Here is a 17,583-nt window from a genome sequence, read left to right on the forward strand (position 1 = left end):
TGGGCAAAAAGTGGCAAAAACGGTAACTCTGTTTTTAAGAGAACGGAGTGTCCGATTGGAATAATTCAAAAAACATTTTACTTGTATTGACAAGATGAAAAACTGATCAAATTTTCATGAAGGCAGGTCTAGCTATTTCGGAGATCTTGTAAAAAAAGTTAAAAAAAATTCCATTTGGCGGCCAAAAATGATCATTAGACATATGCACATCGAATTATCAGATACTTTATAGACATTTTAACAATAAGTATAAATTGTGTTTACATTCCTATGGGTTCCGTACCAATGTTTATCGCTTCGATATTTCGTCTCTATGCACTTGAAGTAGTACGATTGCTTTGAAAAAAAGATCAAAATTTCCAAAATATTTCAAAATAAATTTTTCTTCAAAAAGTCTTTTTTTTAAGAAAAATAAATTTTTGTCAAAAATTTATAGTTCATCAAAAGTCTAATTTTTTCAGAGTAATTTTTTTCAAAAACGTTGATCGTTTTTAAAAAAATAATAATTTTTGGTACGGGAAGTTCTAGCAATTTGCCTTAAAGCACGATGCCGTGCGCCCACTAGTTTTTAAACTATTATCACCTGTGACTATTGATCACATCATGTAACAATTCCTGTTTATGTAATATTACATGTAAAGTTACATGAACGTGTTCGATGGCTGTTATGACAGAATTACTCCACAAATGTAATTATTAACTAGGTGTAAGTGGTATTAAGCCCCAATGTATGATGCATAAACTGCACGAGACGTGTGAATAATCGACTATTTATTTCGAAAATTAATTTGATAACCATAGACCTTATACTACATGGACTGTTAGTCTCCATATGTTTTTTATTTTAAAAAAGTGTCAAAAGATAGAAGGGGACTGTGACGTCACTGGGTGAACGAGCGTTGCCGACAATCGTGGAACACTCCCGATTTATTAAATAATGTCATATGCCATATCTCACGTGTCTAACCTAAAAGTTTGTTTGTGGTTTTTGTGATATTTGTGATATAAAATAATAAATATTATTTAGATTAAAAAAATAGTTAAGTGAATTTATTATAGTTTGAATAATTGTTGTGTTATCTTCAAATGAAGATAGATATTCATGTTGTAAATTTATAGATTGTATATATTTTTTTTATATTAAATGTAATAAAAAATCTTATAAAAACTAAAAAAACTAACCTAAAAGTAAATATATTATACATCATCTTAGTTAATTTAATTCAAATATTATCTGTGATAGTTTTACTCCAATAATATAGTGGCAAACAATTGTGTGGACTGATATATTTGTAAGAATGTTGATATTAATAATATTATTAATGTATATAAAATTGAATCCACATGTTAAAATCGGTCTATATATTTATATATTATAAGGTCTATGCATATAACGTTTAATCAATCGGGAGTGTTCCACGATTGTCGGCAACGCTCGTTCACCAAGTGACGTCACAGTCGCCTTCTATCTTTTGACACTTATTTTGCGCCTGACTAGCAGTCCATGTAGGGTAAGGTCTATGTTAATAATGCATACATTTTTATCATTATACAAAGTGAAAAATCTGGCAAAAATCTGTATTTTCTATATATTAAAATTCATAGTATTTTACGAACGTATGAATTTCAAATCCGGCGCGTTGGCGTCTTTCAGAACTTCCGAAAACTTTATATTAATTTTGTGAAGCAAAGTCGATTTATATATTTATTTATATATATAATATATACGATACAGATTCAAAAGATCAAAGAATTCACGTTGATGTAATAGTTATGTAATTATAAACTTTGATTCAACTTGTAATGGAAATCGAAGTTACTACAAATCAGAAAATCTTGTCGCTAATTTTATGTAAATCTCTGCTTTATAATTTTTCTACGGATTGAGTGACCTGGGTTAATTCTACTATTAACCTAGTTTTTTAATCTCAACAATAATAATCAAAGACTAAAATCAAGAATTATTACAGAAATACAACATTCGTGTTTCACACTAATTCGTGTTCGACTCGAAGTAACTACACACATAAATTCTAGTACGATTATTGTGGGCAATTTGATAAACTTTATGAGTTTAATAATATGTACCTACATGAGTTTATTATATAATAACACAGAGCAAAAATGCATTTAGGAATGTACATTATATTCGTTCATACATTTAATTTACTTAGGCGCGACTATGGAGTAATTCGAGGAACATGCAACGAAAGTGCGTTACGCCATGAATACTGATTCGTCATTGGCCATCGATGTAGTGGATTCGAAACGAGTTGGTGTGATTGATCAACGTCATCTTGTCACGTAACCGATACGTCAAATGTTTAATATTAGGACGTCAAAATTTAGATTTAATAAAAACCAAAACCAAAACCGTAATACATTGTCACTAGTAAATAATTATGATAAAGAAATAAATCAAACATCTAATGATGTCGTGCTGTTTTTTCGGCGGGTGAGGTGTAGTGGATGTGCACCCCGATTCGTAATAATTATAAATAAATATTATAAATATAAGGGTCAGGATACAAACTACGCAGATTGTAGTGAATTACAAAATTGTAAGCTCGAGATATCCTTGACAAGTCTAGCAGTAGTTATATATATATATATATATATATATATATATATATATATATATATATATATTAATAATATATACATTGACTTATTCAATCAGCATATTTTATAATCATAACTTACAATTATATACATATCAATAAGATATACATTTACCATTCAATAAGTATGTATTATAATCTAAGCGTAGACTAAATAAGTAACTCTATATATAGGACGCGCTTAAATAATAATTAACTAGTAATATGTGCATATATTATATCATACAATAAAATACAATATTATAAATTGTATAATTTAAATATAATAAAGTATTATAATATAATGAAATAAATGTATTAACGGGAAATAAATATTATTTTTATATAAAACCTATGTTATAAAAATATAACTCAGTTGTTGATAAAATTTGTACGCATAAAATAGTGACTAAGCTATTATGTTGCACTATGCAGTGACATTGAACAAGTGGTAAAATAATGTTATCTAAAATTGCAAAGTGACTTTGAAGGCGAGTTGATAAAAATGCTTGCAATGACGCAATTTTTAGTCAGTCGTATTTATGTTTGTATAAAATTCAGATCAATATGATTTAGTTGTACTTTAGTAATCAATGCAGTCGTATTTAAGTAAATCATATGTGGGAATCAAGATGCCTTGGAGTTTGATAGAAACAAATATTCATATCATACCATTTTGCTTAGTTTTGATAATGATATATTTTTAATACATTTTGATAAAACATAGAAATATCTTTTTACTAATTTATATATTTCTATACTGGTGACCCACAACATCTACAATGAAGAATGCAATTGAACATGGATACAAGAATTGAAAAAAAATATAGACTATTTTCCAACGCCCTAAACACTGGTCTTCCGTTGGCTACTTAAAAAATACGCCCAGTCCTCAGGTTAACGCATTCACACTACCCCTGACACCGGACTTCCATTGGCATACTCATTCTGTATGTCCAGACCTCGGGTTATCGCTGACACCAAAAAGTTCACTGGAATCGCAATTCAACCTATTCTTGTCCTTTAACTCACCAAATCGTCTTTGGAACTGGATCTGGATATTATGTTGTTTTTAGAACTGTATTTAGATATTTCAACAAATATTCATGTCGTATTCAGGTTCAAATTTTATGTCAAGTTATATGTAAAGTGTACGAGAAATCATGAAATAAACAGATACAACAAACGTCTACGTCATAATAAAAAACATGACTACTTAAAAAGTACGCCCAGTCCTCGGGTCATCTCGAGTTAACTCATTTACTTTAGCCCTGACACCGGACTTCCGTTGGCATACTCATTCTGTATGTCCAGACCTCGCGTTGCCGCTGACACCAAAAAGTTCACTGGAATCGCAATTCAACCTCAAGTCTTTGGCTAGATAGTATATAAATTTACTGAAACTCATAATCGACAGCTTCTATATATAGCATTACGTCTAGTTGCCAGTAATAATGGATTGTTTATTATTTTTAGCAACAAAGACAAAAAATGAGATTCAAAATTGGTCAAACAAACCTCAACTGTTTTAATTTTAATTTCTATGCCTTATAAATAGCAAAACAGTTTCTAAAATAATTTTAGACCATTATTATTAAATTCGCAATGGATTTATGTATCATCGCGATAGTGGTGTGTAGGTGATTGTTCAATGCACGTGTTGAGGTATTTTAATGCTTTGAAATTAATTAGAAATCTGGATTATTGTTAATTAAATGCCAGTCACTACCAGCCACACACATTTCTAACACGCATTATTCCCTGTTCAACAAGCCATCGAACACATTCGTGTAATATTACATGGAATTGTTACATGATGTGATCAATAGTTACATGTAACAAAGTTAGGAAGCGATAATTAACTTCCCGCAAGGTAAGGGAAAATGATAATTGTTATATATCTTTACGTTTTAAAGGTTTCTGAACATTTGGCATGCCTTAGAAGAAATTGATGTACGTGTGCGTTGGTGTGCGAACACAAATTTTTGTCGACTCAAACTCCTCTTCAAACGGTAATTCGAATTTTAATAAATCTTTTTAGAGTTTGTCAAGGGAAATTAACCTCCCGTAGGGCAAGTTACAGTAGTCGCAAAAAATCGAAAATGAAAATTTTTGCATATATTTACGTTTTGAAGGTTTCTGAACATTTTGGCATACCTTAGAAAAAATTGATGTACGTGTGCGTTAGTGTGCGAATACAAATTTTCGTCGACTCAAACGGTGAATCAAATTTTAATAAATGTTTTTAGAGTTTGACAAGGGAAATTTTATATAAAATTCTTTTGTACGTATGTATGAACTCAAACTCCTATACAGATAAATTTGATATTTATGCATCTAACTAATTATTAAAGGGGGAGTGATGTGGCAGTACAAGCCGACGATGATCGCAGAACAAAAACAAAATGAAATACGTGTCATAATATTTTTAACTTCCCGTAGGGTAGTTATAGCAATGGGCCGAAAAACGAAAATGAAAATTTTAGCATTTCTCGACGTTTTGAAGGTTTCTGAACATTTTAGCATACCTCAGAAAAAATGTTTGTGTGTGTGTGTGTATGTATGTATGGATACAAATTTCCAGTTACGTTTTCGGGCGCACGGATCAACCGATATGAATGGTTTAAAAAACATTTGATCCCTATTGATAGAGAGATGTGCAGATTAGTTTTTGGCAAAGGCAGGTCCAGCCGTTACGGAGATATGGAGCAAAGAGTGCAGAAAATAGAAATCGAGTTTTTGAGAGAACGGATCATCCGATTTGTATGAACCAAAAAACACTCGGTTCTTAATGACGGGGAAAAGTGATTATTAGTTTTTGGCAAAGGTAGGCGCAGCGGTTTCGAAGATACTGAATGTTAAAAAAATGGCAGTTTTGAGAGAACTAAGCGTCCGATTTAAATGATTCAAAGAACTTTCTGCTTGTTTCCACAAAATAATTGCTTTCGGAAAAAAAATTGTTTCTAATTTTTTTTTTCAAAAAATATTTTTGTAATTTTGGATTAAAAATTCAAAAAATGACCCAGGCTAAGCACAGTCTAAGCGCCACTTTGGTACAAATATTTACCCAAGTGCGTTTAGACTGTTTATATACTGGAGCGATTTTCCAATTTTGTGAAAACTATTGAAAAATGTGAAAATGCTACCAAGCTAAGCACAGTCTAAGTGAAAATGTCGCACAAAATTGTTTGTAAATGCGTTTAGACTGTGACCATGCGGGAGCACTTTTTCAATTTTGTGCAAATTAGGAAACTATTTTTTTTTTTTGAAATTGAATTCGAAATGAAATGACGATTGTTAATGTTCTGGAGATAAATTGATTTATGATTTATGATTTACATTCGATTTGCCCAGATATAACAAGATAATGCAAAAATAATGAAAGTTACACTATTTGTAATAATAACGTTTAAAATTTCTCGAATATTTCTTTTTTATACGGGAAGTTCTAGCAATTTGCCTTAAGGCACGATGCCATACACCACTAGTTGACAAAGATTTTGAAACAGTTCTAAAATTTCTCCAAAAAACACTTTTGACTTTTTTACTATAGTCCATTGACTTTCATCCCCTTCTAGAATTTCCACTGATTGAATTTTCCCCGAAATACAAGGGATGTTCTTGTCCTGTACTATATGTAATAAGAACACATGTTACACAGGTGATGCACACCGAAGCGAACCAATTTATCGATAAAGAAACGACATACGACCCAGTTATTAGGTACGAGACGAAAGAGATAGAGAATGCGAGAACATGTCTGTTATCTTTCCAAATAGTGCTTAAATCTATGTCGAAGTATTCGAAGAGTACCTTTTGTCTAAATTTGAACCAAAAATTTGTTTCTCATAAGGGTATGTCCTTAAGTTGTGTAAGGGTTAGTAAATGACTTCAAAGAAAACCCTGTGAAGGGCTAAGTATCACCCTTAGAAGCAAAATCTCGACGTTTTACCTTTCCCTAATAGATGATGCATGAAACGATAAGGGAACAAATTGGGACAAGGTTGAGCTTTTTGATGTTTTTGGAAAATATATAGGGGTTTAGAAAATCATTGTTAAAAATGTTATTTATTTTATGTAATTCTTTTATCTTTTATGTAAGTCATGACAACGCTATTTTATTCTTGTTTAATAATAGTGAAAATTGTGAAAATGTCTCTCTATTTGCTGTGCGATCAGGCGTATTTTACATATAAACAAGCAAGGAAGAATGTTATGCAAATCGGAGCACAGTAAACAAATTCAGTTCCAAAATATTATTAAAGTGAATATTAAATATTCTAGATTATAACAACCTTAAAAAAAGTATATAGCAACTATGATTCAATAAAATACAAACTTACGTTTCTTAAACAGCACGACATTTTTAGATATTTATAATTATTTAGATAATTATAATTATTAACAAGTGCAGATATATTATGGTTTAATCTACATAACCTCAAACATTGGTCAGTTGAATTTTGCCACATGATTGTGCGAGAATAGATTCAAAAATATCACGTGACCAAAGATATCTCGACCAATCGCATCAACTAGTTTCGATTTATCACACCGTTGGCCAATGACGAGTCAGTATTCGCAGCGTAACGCACTTCCGTTGCATTTTGCTTAGTTACTCTTAGTCGCGCCCAGAGAAGTTTTACTTAAAAAATATATATAAGATACCACATGACCAATCACATCAACTCGTTTCGAATCGAGCACACCGTTGGCTAATATCGAATTAGTATTCCTGGCATAACGCACTTCCGTTGCATTTTGCTTATTTACACCCTAGTCGAGCCTTGAAAAGTTTTACTTCAAAATATTTAAAATGTAAGATGCCATGTGACAAGACAATCTCGATCAATCACATCAACTAGTTTCGATTTCTTACATCGTTGGCCAATGACGAATTAGTGTTCATGGCGTAACGCACTTCCGTTGCATTTAGGCAGAATCTCTCCCTGACGCAAAGAAGTTCTACTTCAAAAATATATCCATTAATTTAACTTTCAAATAATTTTGATATATAATTTTATATCCCGTATTTCAAAATTTTCGCACACCTTTCCATCACATTATACCTTCACCTCTGCTAATTCCGCGTTAAAACTTTCCTTACACGAAACTTCCGCATGTTTCCAAGAGCTGAAAGTTGTTCCGGATCGAAACTGCAACTTTAACTGTAACTATAACTATAACTATAACTATAGCTGCAGCAATTGCAGCATAATGCACCCATTGTGAAATTTCATTTCCATCAATGCCATTTAGGGGATTACGGAGCACCCTGTAGGGCGGCAAAATTATTGCAGGAGCAGGGTTGAAGTTGGAGAGCTGGTGCAAAATTTGTAGTGGAAGTGATGGTATGGTGAATAAAATAAGACTGGTGCAATTTTTATAATTTCAACCGGTGATTATGAATGTAAAGTTTTTTTGTGCTTCAAATATGTTTAATACTAACGATTAAATAATTGGAGCTCCAGAGGGATAGTTGCATAAAATTTCAAGATTTACTTGTAATATAAGAGTTTTTGATTTTCAGTTCGCAAAATATTGTGGCAATCATAGAGGCCATGAGTTTTATATAGAAACAATTATAGATGTCATGACATTTTGTATAGTTTTGATAATCACATATTTTGATACATCTGTATAAAACATAGAAATATCTTTTTATTAATTTATATATTTCTATACTGGTGACCTACGACATCTACAATGAAGAAGGCAATTGAACATGAATACATGAATTAAAAAAAATATAACCTTTTGTGTACCTTAAAAGGTACGCCCAGTCCTCGGGTCCTCGCGAGTTAACTCATTTACTCATGACACCGGACTTTCATTGGCATACTCATTCTGTATATAATTTGTCAAGCATTTATTTTGTTTGTATTTAATTAAATTTTGCTCAATTTTATTACATACTAATAATAGTGTGTGACTTTTGAGTTCAGTAATCATGTTTTCCTGAAGGTTCATGTCATTCTGAATCGATTGACACTATAATTAGTGAAATGAGCTAGAATTTAGCCTTGTTCCAACATTTTTTTCAAAAATTAATTTTAACTAGTGGCGTATGGCATCGTGCCTTGAAGCAAATTGCTGGAACTTTCCGTACCAAAATAAAATTTTGAAAAACCGAATTAATTTCGATTTTTTTTTTGGAAATTAAAAAAAAAATTGTGATTAATTTTTTTTTTTAGTTTTTTTAAAATAATCGTTTCGTCAACACAAGCATAAGTTGTTTTGAATCATTGAAATCGGACGCTTAGTTTACTCAAAAACTGCCATTTGTTGCACATTTAGCTCGATATCTCCAAAACGGCTGGACCTGCCTTTGCCAAAAACTAATAACCACTTCTCCCAATCATTACAAACTGAATGTTTTTTAGATCATTCAAATCGGATGCTCCGTTCTCTCAAAAACTAGATTTCTATTTTCTGCGTCTCCCTACGGGAAGTTAAAAATTACCCAGGCTTAGCATAGTCTAAGCGCCACTCTGGTACAAATGTTTTACCCAAGTGCGTTTAGACTGCTTATATACTGGAGCATTTTTCCAATTTTGTGAAAACTATTTAGAAAAGTGTGAAAATGCCACCAAGCCAAGCACAGTATAAGTGAAAATGTCGCACAGAATTATTTGCAAATGCGTTTAGACTGTGACTGTACGGGAGCACTTTTTCAATTTTGTGTAAATTAGGCAACATTTTTTTTTTTTTGAAATTGAATTCGAAATGAAATGACGATTGTTAATGTTCTGGAGAAAAATGAAAAAGATAGCAAAAATGATGAATGTTACAGTATTTGTAATGATATATTTAAAAACGTTTAAAATTCCTCGGATATTTTATTAGGTACGGGAAGTTTCAGCAATTTGCCTTAAGGCACGATGCCATACACCACTAGTTATATAACAATTTGGTAGCATTCCATCACTATTTTTGGTACAAAACATCCTATATCCCTGTCATCGTTAATTAAACGTGTCTTATTTCAATTATCGTCACCTCATCCAGCAAAACACCATTACATCACGTCTATACTAAATGCTAATCTAAAGCATCGAAGATATTTATTAACCATCTATCCATCTATTTACAATTTATCCATTATTGAGATGATAAACAAAACTCGATGACGATCACGTATTGATAATTGGTAAATATTATTCATCGGTAATTGTGAAACATCGTTTTCATTTTATTTACCGAATCGTTGTTTAACGATGACGAAAGATGGATGCACTAGTAAATTTGCTGAGTTCTGTCTTTTGTTGTTTGCTGAATTGTAACCTCATTATTCTGCAGATACCTTCGATGTTTACTGGATGTCAATACGAGGGTGGAAAATGTTTGACTATGTGCATATATATATATATATATATATATATATATATATATATATACGAGGTGTGTTCAAAAAGTACCCGGAATTACTAATAATTAAATTTCGCGGGTCTGGAGTGTCTGATTGTCAAATTTTTTTTTTATTGGGTTGGTATACATGCCCCTAAAGTATGATGAAATTTTCAGCTATATTCACTGTTTACTTTGTCTGTGGTAGTCGCTAAGGTTCGACGTGTTTTTCTGAGCTCGGCGATTTTTACAATGGAAGAATTGAAAAGTCAAAGAATTTGTATTAAATTTTGCGTAAAAAATGAAATAAAGTGTTGCAAAGTGCCAAAATTCACCAGATATGGCTCCGTGTGACTTTTTCCTATTCCCAAAGTTGAAGAGACCCATGAAAGGACGGCGGTTTTCCTCGATTGAAGAAAATCGCTGAGAGTGCTCAAGGACATATCAAAAAGTGAATATCAAGGGTGCTTCGAAAATTGGAAAAAACGCTGGCATAAGTGTATTATATCTGGGGGGGACTACTTTGAAGGGGACCAGATGGTTTCGTGAGAAAGATGAAGAAATTTTTTGTTTTATATTTGAAAAGGAAAAATTTGATTTTATTATACAACAGTAATGAATTTATTTAGATTACAAAAATGAAGTGTTTTTCAGTTGAACTTCTCTAAGTAAATGAAAGTGAATCATTGAAGTGCTCTTTGGTAAACCACATATTTAGTTTTTTGGTTTGACGTTAACACAAACAAAGCGGATGGTTTCCCAACTGGTGAGCAGGCAACGTATAACTGCCCATGTGAAAAACAATGATTTTCTAAGTAATCTATTTGAAATTTATCCCGCAAAAACACTAAGCGATTGGCCTTGCGACTTGTTATTGCGAACGCAAAGCAAACTGGAAATTGCAATCGTTTGAAGTCAAAGGGAAGACCAGTCGGAATCATTGGTATGTCACCAAATTGCCAGCGATTTTTGATTGAATGGTGGAATTCAGTGCGTGTACATCATTATTCTTTGCAGCAAGAATTGCTCGTTAACTTAATTGCAAGCATAATTCTCTCTGATAATTCTCACTAATGTCATTACTCAAATTTTTAATTACGGTGCGTGAAGTTCCAGCATGCCATTCACCACTAATTTTCTTAGCTATAAACCTTGCGGAGCCCGAGACCTTTCCAATGAATGCAAAATTGTCGAAATCGGTTCGTGCGTTCTGGAGTTATTTCGTCAGGAAGGAAAACCCGACTTATTTTTATATATATTTAGATATATATATATATATATATATATATATATATATATATATATATCAGAACAGATTTACTGTTCGGAAAAGAAACAATCAATATATATATAAATATATATATATATATATATATATATATATATATATGTTTCTGTAATGATGTCAAAATACTCCTCCAAAACGAATATTTGAATTATGATAAATCTTTCTGAAGTTTGTTAAGGAAAATTTTAAAGACGTATGTGATTTTAAAAATATAGTAATTTTGTAAAAATAAATGAAAAAAATGAAAAAAACGACATGTCATTCAAAACAGTTTGACAAACGAGAACTGTCACTTGCCAGAAATTTCAATTCACTCATGAGCCTAGATAATATTAGATAATAACATATAAGAAAAATGTAATGTCTACATTCTTATTACCAAAAAGCAGCTGAGATGTGCCAGAAATTAAAATGATATGAGATACAGTAATAAAATGAGTACTGTTAAAAGTCTGTTTGTATTTTCAATTAAATCAAATAGTTTTGAGTGCCATTTCCACCAAAATTGCAATAATCGTATTTAATCTAGAATTAACTTGGTTCAAGAAATTCCAAAATATCATGCAAATTGGAGCACTGTAAAAAAGTGCATAGTTCACACCCTTTGTTTCTCTTCATTTACTGCACTAATTTAGTTGATCGTAGATTGAATAGAGCACATATGAACAGAATTTCATAAATTAATTCACTTAAAATATGAATTTATGTAATAATGTATATCGAATTATTATTAAGAAAAATGTTATTTAGATATTATTAGTACTGACAACAATTGGTAGAGGTACGAGATTATAAAAATTATAGGCAACATTATTGAAGCAATTATTTTGAGTGAAAAAATCCAAGGAGACATTGTACCTTTACTAAGAATACTATATATTAATTCTTTCAGAATTCGTTATACTGTTTAAAAAAGTGCAATTTCCAATACGTATATCTTATGATATAAACCACAAAGGCAGACAATGAATTTTTGTGTGATAAATTTGGAAAATCGATGTTTTAGTCGTGAATAAAGAAAAAAACATTTATATTTACATCTACATCTACAGATGACTAAAAATATTGGATAACCCTTGGCATTAAAATAAATTGAGATAATGGAAATAAATTTGTTTTATAAATTGTAGTGTATATTTCTAATATACTATTTCATTGAACATTTATTTGTTTGATGGGCTTAAATGGCTGATTTGAATTTCAGGGTATAATTGAAGAGTTAAGTGTGGGATTTGAGACTTATTATTTTATTTAAAGCAGTTTTGCATTTTAGATTACTCATAATGTATACACATTTCGGTATAGACTGTAGTGTAAAAAACATTTATTTGTAACTATACGAGTATGGTAAATATCAGTATAGTATAGGTTATTAAAGGAATTGGAACTTTTGAATTGTAGACATGGGTACAGGACAAAGTCTGTCGGGCCAGCTAGTATAGTATATATATATATATATATATATATATATATAAGTATTTTTTTCTTTCCTCATTTATCATTTCTCGATCGACAGCAAAAATACATCGTCTATCTCGTGAATGATATCTGTTTTCCATCTGGCGAAAAAGTACTTACATACATTTCGCTTCGAAACCTTTTTCGTTTAAGATTCTGTATCTCTCAAATGTTTGTTTTTAACAAAGAAAATAACATCAGTTCAAACAGCCAGCAATTCGCTCTTTCATCACTTTTCATCTTTGATAAACGTTCAAACGAAACGAAAGAAAATGCTTTTCTTGATAGAAACCTATACATATTTACTAGTGATGTGCCGACTCGAAAATTTCCTGATTCGAATGATTCGAATCAGAAAAAAACCTGATTCGAATCATGATTCGAATCAATTCGAATCAAGTTCATATATGAACAATTATAATTTAAGAGAAGAAATAATATCATGTTAATAATTTTATAAGTGAAATAATTAATTTAGTAAGCAATTAATTCCAAAAAGTGCAGAGATGAATACATTTATATTATATATATAATAATAAACTAGCTACAAATATAACTAATATTTCAAGTGAATTTACAGTAAAATATAACCAAACACTTCTTTATCACTAAAGCATATAAAACAATATTCTTAATCTTACGTTGAACGAATGCATGTGTATATTATTGATTGTTTAGATCTAATTAAACAGGGGGCTGAATCTAACGTCTTACGAATGATTTAAAATTCAATCCTCTACTCACTCTACTGTAAAGATTGATATTATTTCATTTGTGTGAATTTGCCATTACTTGCATAATTAAAATATGATAATTTTGTATGTGTATAAAACTCGTTGTGTAGTTTATTTTGATAATAATTAAAATTTAAATCGCGTATTTATTATCTAAATGAGTTTTTGATATTTCATGAACAAATTTGCTCTCAGCGCTTAGTCAAAAATAAACACTCAAGACCCATACGCACAGCATCTTGATAAGTCGATAAGTCGATACGCTGAAACGCGGACACATGTTTCGAACTCAAGTCGGAATGATTCAGTTTGAGTCATATGAACTCGGATAAATTCATACCGACTTGAAGTCGGGATAAGTCGGTTTGAGTCATAGGAACTCGGATGAGTTCATATCGACTTGAATGCGGTTAAAGTCATATAAATTGGAGTCGGGTGATACATTTAAGCGTATTAAAGGCGGGTGACTCGCATGATTTAATTCAAGATTTATTTTTTATATTTATTATTATTATTTTTTATATTTATTATTATTATTATTTATATTATTATAATATTGAATTAAATTAAAACATTTTTTTTTTATATTTATGAAAATTAATGTTCACACATGTTTTATCACAGTAAATATTTCGCGGCTTGATACGAGTTGATTCGAATCAAGTAAAATCTGATTCGAATCAAGTCGTTAAAGGCTTGATTCGAATGATTCGAATCACTTGATTCGACTTGGCACATCACTAATATTTACATACTAATAATGTATTACAAGGGTTTGATATTTAAATATTTTAAATTATCATAGATTTTGATGTATTTTAATGATCTGCATTATTGAAATGTAATTTCTTTAGTTTAATTTAAAAATACAACGGAAGTGCGTTACGCCACAAATACTGATTCGTCATTGGCCATCGAGGCGGTCGATTCGAAACGAGTTGATGTGATTGGTCGAGATCGTCTTGTCACGTGATCTTCAACTCGTGATTAGAGTTTATACAAAAACCGAAATTCAGAAAACCGGTTTTCGAATTTTAATTTTACTAAAAAATCGGTTTTAACCGGTTTTCGAATTTTATATAGAAAATAAATTTTTGCTTGAATATTCTGTAATTTATCCGCAAATTTAGTGTAATTTAGTATTTGACTGAATTTATTTATTGTTCAATTTTATAGATAGTAAACAAATTTATTTTAATTAGTAGAACTGAAAAATAATAGTTTATCTATCTATGTATAATGTAAAGTACTATAGTAATTGTTCTAAAATATTAGTATAACGGTTGACATTAATAAACTAATAAAAATTTATGTTTGAAATAAAACTTTTTTAGGCGCGACTAGGGAGTAAATCGGTACAAATGCAACGGAAGTGCGTTACGGCCAAGTCGAATGCCAATGATTGGTCATTCGCTCTCGATGATATCATTTCTATACGGGTCGATTGTGATTGGTCGTCGTGTCGCGTGAGAGGGTTCTTTGATTGTATGCGTATACGTAGTATGTCCCCGCACAAGTGAAAATAATAAAACAAATGAAAAATTTGTGCCGTGTAAGGAACGTAAGTTTATTGAAGTAATTTGTATTATTCGTGATTACAATATATTATTGAGGTTATTAAAATGGTAAATATTTGTTAGGCCTGACACAAATTACAGCTGCTCAAAGAATGAGACTGTATTGCCAGCAAAATAGTCAAAAAACAAACAGTCAATGAATGTATGTTAATTTTATTTACATGAAGTTCTTCAAACACAGCTTCACACATGATGAGTGAAGTTGCGAAAACAATATTTGTTTAGGCGTTATTCGATATAATCCACTGTGTAAACGAATATTATTGAATTTATCATATGAAATTCTTTTAACGATTATTCGGATTTTGATAAATCTTTCTGAAGTTTGTTAAGAGAATTTTTTAAGATGTATATGATTATAAAAATATAGAAATATTGTAGAAATTAATGAAAAAATGCAAAAAACGATATGTCATTCAAAATAGTTTGACAAATAAAAACTGTTTCTTGCCAGAAATGTCAATTTACTGATGAGCCTAGGCAGTATTAGAATAAAATATACACTACTATATATAGATAAATATCTACTACTTCATTTTTCTAATGAAGGTTTAAGTCGTAAATGCCAATTACAATGACAAACCGATCATGTCGTATTTGAAGTATGAATTTAATTACATCATACTTTTTTAATGTAAAACATATTTTTAATGGTATTATAAATACATAATTTATAATTTATCATTATAATAATGTATATAATGATTGACGACACTAATAAATGTGTGCATCACGAGTGTTACCATATTACTAATAAACATTATTTCAAATTGTTATATGATGTATTTATTTTTGCTCAAATGCCATCTTGTACAGTAGCAAATAAATTTTACTTCTTTTTGACTTTACTTGTTTTTGAGATATTGGTGAGGGACCTTTTTAATTTCTAATATCGATATTTTGTTTTATTCCCTTTGATAAAGCCCACTTATCGCCATAATAAAAGTTGAAGACTTCATATAATGCTGTTGAAAAATAATATATTTCGAGTTCGCTATGAAATTCTGAAGCACCCACTCAGACTGTATTTTTTCGCCTTCGCCTTCGTTTTTTATCTTTATACATTTCTGTCATAAACGCTGAATTTTCCTCCTTCGAGGAATTTTCATACCACTATAGACGACACTTTTGGAGACTGTTAGATTTTATCGTTTTGTATTTTAGAAATAGAATATGTTTCTGCATTCGTGCACCCTTAAAGGGAATATAAGGAATAGTATGTGACGATTTTATATTGGATCAGAACACTGAGATACACTTATACAATATTGTGTTCGACTTGAACCAAACGAATTTTATAACTGGTTGTGTATGGCATCGTGCCTTAAGGCAAATTGCTGGAACTTCCCGTATAGAAATATATATGAAAGTTCAAAACGAAAGGAAAATTTCAGCTAAACGAGGCCATTACATTTGAATAAATTTAACAAGATTTTAAATTTGTAAAAATTACTTATACGGTTCAAACAACTTTCAAAATATTCAGAATTTTTTTATCTAAATTTTCAACAATATACAAAGCTCTATACTTCAAATATAAATTTTGAATACATTCACGTGCATCATTCTAATATTAAGAAATATATCCTCAAATGGATTTATTCGGCATCTCTTGTTTTTGTAAACATTTTGTGTGTTTTTCGCTAAAAAAGTATCACTGTATAATAAACGAACAATGAAATATATAATTACTATAATTATATATTTGAAAATATTTGAAAAAAAATGTTATTAATTAATAATCAATATTTATTGTAATGAAATATTCGAGAAATTTTAAACGTTTTCAAATATATTATTACACAAATACTGTAACTTTCATTATTTTTGCGATCTTGTTATATGAAATGTAAAAAATAAATCAATTAACAATCATTACATTAACAATCGTCATTTCATTTCGAATTCAATTTTAAAAAAAAAGTAGTTGTGTCAAATTTACCCAAAATTGAAAATGTGCTCCCGTATAGTCACAGTCTAAACGCATTTGCAAATAATTCTGTGCGACATTTTCACTTATACTGTGCTAAGCTTGGCGGCATTTTCACATTTTTCAGTCTAAAAAAACAGTCTAAACTCACATGCGAATATATTTGTACCAGGTTTTTTAATTTTTAATCCAAAATAATCTTTTTATAATTTATTTATCTAGAATTAAATTAATATTCTAATCATTTTTGTATTCAAGAATTTGTTGGAAATTAAAAAAAAAATTGAAATTTTGAAATAAACTGATGGTGCATGGAATCGTGCCTTAAGGCAAATTGCTAAAACTTTCCGTACTGAAAGTTAAAATTTTTAAAAAATTCAAAACCTTTTTAAAACTCTAAAAAAATAAATTTTTGAGAATTTTGAAAATTTTGATAAAAATTGATTCTTTTGAAAAAATAATTTTTTTTTAATTCTATGAAACGTTTTGAAAAATTTGACTTTTTTTCAAAGCAATCGCGATACGTTAGCTGCGTAGAAATGTATATCGAAGCGCGTAAGCGCCGCGTCGCAGAGTAACGGATGATCAATGTTACAGAACCCATAGAAATATAAACAAAATTTATACTTATTAAAATCTCTATAAAATA

Source organism: Ctenocephalides felis, unplaced genomic scaffold, assembly GCF_003426905.1.
Source record: "Ctenocephalides felis isolate EL2017-DRISC unplaced genomic scaffold, ASM342690v1 CF-g0.4_SCAFFOLD_03572, whole genome shotgun sequence".
Classification (NCBI taxonomy): Eukaryota; Metazoa; Arthropoda; class Insecta; order Siphonaptera; family Pulicidae; genus Ctenocephalides; species Ctenocephalides felis.